General features: G+C 37.8%; 1 long non-coding RNA gene across 1 annotated transcript; it reads left to right on the top strand.

Moving 5' to 3' along the window:
• The first annotated feature begins 266 nt into the window (after positions 1 to 266).
• On the top strand, positions 267 to 2881 carry LOC147957214 (uncharacterized). The gene is made up of 3 exons (XR_015611603.1): positions 267 to 539; positions 913 to 1984; positions 2342 to 2881. It is a non-coding gene; the product is annotated as an uncharacterized LOC147957214 (long non-coding RNA).
• The last annotated feature ends 261 nt before the right edge of the window (positions 2882 to 3142 follow it).

The following is a 3142-nucleotide window of genomic DNA, read 5'->3' as shown; positions in this document are numbered from 1 at the left end:
CTACTCTATGGTTGTTTCTCTGCAGATGATTGTGCAGAAAAGCTGAAAACGGGATATAATTCTATGTAAGAGATGACCGCTAAAGGTACTTAATTTTGGTCTCAAGTAATGATAACTAATGTTGTGTGCCGATTTCTTTCTACAAGATGTGGGTGTAAATTCTTATTTTTGCAATGATACAGTAGCAGTGGCGCAAGGTCGACAATTTTTTGCTTTCATATATTCAGTTCTTGCATGCATTTCTGAGTACGTTCATTATTAGTATGCAGGTTATTTGTTTCCCCAGTATGGACCAGGACATAGGGAAATATTAGCATGGCTGCAACCATGGCAAGACACCCACCATGCGTGCACCTTACAAGTTGCAGCAGCTTCACTTGGTTGTCAACGACATATCGAGCATAAAATAGATAGCCAGCTGCAAGCATTGCTCCTCCCCGCCCAACAGAACAAACTTTTGCAACGTGCCCTTTTCTGCTCTGCCCAATTCCAGCCATCCCTCCATCTACCTGTTGGACTTGCTCACCCATGTGTTTGAGGTAATGCCTAATGAAAATAGATAGCAATGATTATTTCCTTTCACATGATTGTGGAGATTTAAAGTTGGAAAATTGATAGAATTATATTTAAAATCTAAGAACACATCCTTTGGTCCTGAATTTAGGATACAATGCATGACATATTATTAAATCCCATACAGCGGAGTCTTAGGTATTTTATTTTCTGACCAAGTTATGATTTTTACTACAAAATCAAATTATGAATGCTTAATCTAAGGTATTTCTTACTCAGTTTTAGGTTTCTATCAATTATTACCTGTCTTTTGAATTTCCTTTTGTGGGGATTTTTCTTCTGAGTTATGTTGAGTTGAATGTAGCTGCTGGTCATACTTTAACCACATGTCAATTGCAGGAGTGCGACGCCACCATCCTGTGCCACAAACCATACCAAGAATGGCGGGTTATGGATAGAGTTCATTTGATCCATCTGATAAAAATACCTATTGGGGAATAAGCATGAAAAGTAATCAACCACTCTTTCCATGGTGGAGTTCCTCTATTTATTTGACTATTTTAGATTGGTTCATCCTGGTCTGACATGTTAATGAAAGTGTTGTCTCATTTCTCATACGATCCGGATACCTTTTAATTGATTAGTTCTTCTTTTGGATTACTCTATATTAATTCCCTATGTGTATCTTTATTATGTTCCTCAAGACTTTGGAGTAAGACATTTATTTTGTTGATATTAGTTTCAAGGGAACATGGTGCCCTACGACACATGAAGATTACTGAAAATCAGTTCTAAATCTAATCAAGTCTAATCTTCTCTGTTTGAAGTTATGACATTCATAATATTGCATTGTAGATAGACAAAAAGATATAGGTATTAAATTTTGTGGCTCTAGCATAAATGTTTATCACCATGGTGACATTTCTTTTTCAATTTAGATAAGAAAAAAGAGACAAGTATTGAACAGAGAGTAAGTGCATTGTAGTTCAGCGTGGTTCATGCCAAAGACTGTGATACATATAATTTCTTAGGATAGTGCAAATTCATTGATGATGCAGCAGAAGTAACTCAAGTTCTGCTAGAATTTCTCTCACATAACATGGATAGAGGTGAGTTTTGCATAATCCATCTCAGTAACAAGCTTGCATTGAGTAATTCTTTTCAAGAAGCTTACCATGCACAACTACATGATACTTGTAGTTCTCAGTGGCAATTGACAGCCACATTCTTCAATGGGAGACCTAGCATATAATTGCCCTGAGTACAACAATACATGATCTTCTGGCAACAAACTGTTCATGATTGACGCATAATATGTCCTCTGTCCGCATTTTAATTATTTATATTAATATTTCCGGTTATCACTGCAGGAGCTGCAACAAATTTGATGAGGGAAGTCTGCAATGCAGACTGTGCTAAGTGTACCCGCTCCAGATTTTATCGACAGTAAATGGTCCACTGCTATTGACAGGTGCCTTCTTGCACTCTTCTGACCTAGATTTGGCATGCTTATCATTTTCTACTATCATCGTGTAGTTGCACAAAAATACGTAAGAGCATGGCTCAAAACTCACAGAGAGGCACAACTTTGAAATGGTTTTATTTAAACAATGAACGAATGTTTTTTGACTGAAAAGTTGTAGTATATTTTGATTATGGGGACTCAGCTGAAATGTATACACCAAGAAAAAATAATTCTCTTTAGTTGAATTTTAAATTCATGTTTTGGAAATCAAATCCATTTCAAACTTGATGATTTCGGCTAGAATGATTAATGCTACGCCCTGCTGATGCCAAAGGTTGTGACACTTTTTAAATGATAGTGCAGATTGATTGATGATGCAGCGCAAGTAGTACAAGTTCATCATGTCCACTGCCCATCCATGAAATATTTTATCAGTGTTATTCCCGTTGCAATACACGGGCACATAGTAGGAGGAATATGTGTGCGTTGGTGGGTGCTGGAGGGCCATCCCCTTGAGGACGTGGACAAGGTGCGTGTGGTGCACAACGCCACGTCATGTCTTACCACGTCGACCAGTCAATGACCATCATCGGACATGCCCTTCTCCTGGACGCCGCTGGGAAGAAGCCTGTCTCTATTGATCTGTTTGCGCCCGTTACTAATGCACATGGAGTCTCAGTGAGAGTTTTTCATGGGTGTGACACAAACTACTCGATTTTAAACTAATTTTCGTGCATATCAATGTAGCAAAGTATGTGTGTTTCAGAAATTTTATTTTTTACTTTTTAAAGTATGCCAATGCTTTTCTATTGTTTAGGTAGATTCCAGCATGAGTGTTTACCTTTTTTTTTTCTACATGTTATGAGAATGTTGCGTCTAATAAGTTTAAAATTGTCATTTTAGCTTCCCCTCAAATTAGTTTTGTCATTTTAGCTATCATTCATTGCAATTATAGAACACACAAAAGGAGTATAAGCAGTGACATATGCCAACATGGATGGACCCGTGTGGATGGGGCACTTGAGTCATATTTATTTTAGGATGTGATTTTTTTTCTCCCGTTGCAACGCACGGACCTTTTTGCTAGTGCTGTTCCAAAGCTAATCATAATCCGGATCATAAACGGTAAATTTGCCGGCTTACTGCATGATTGCTCCATGCCGA

This window comes from Triticum urartu, chromosome 7A (genome assembly GCF_056163025.1).
Source record: "Triticum urartu cultivar PI428250 chromosome 7A, HENAU_Tu73, whole genome shotgun sequence".
Lineage (NCBI taxonomy): Eukaryota > Viridiplantae > Streptophyta > Magnoliopsida > Poales > Poaceae > Triticum > Triticum urartu.
This window is presented reverse-complemented; position numbering and strand designations above follow the sequence as displayed.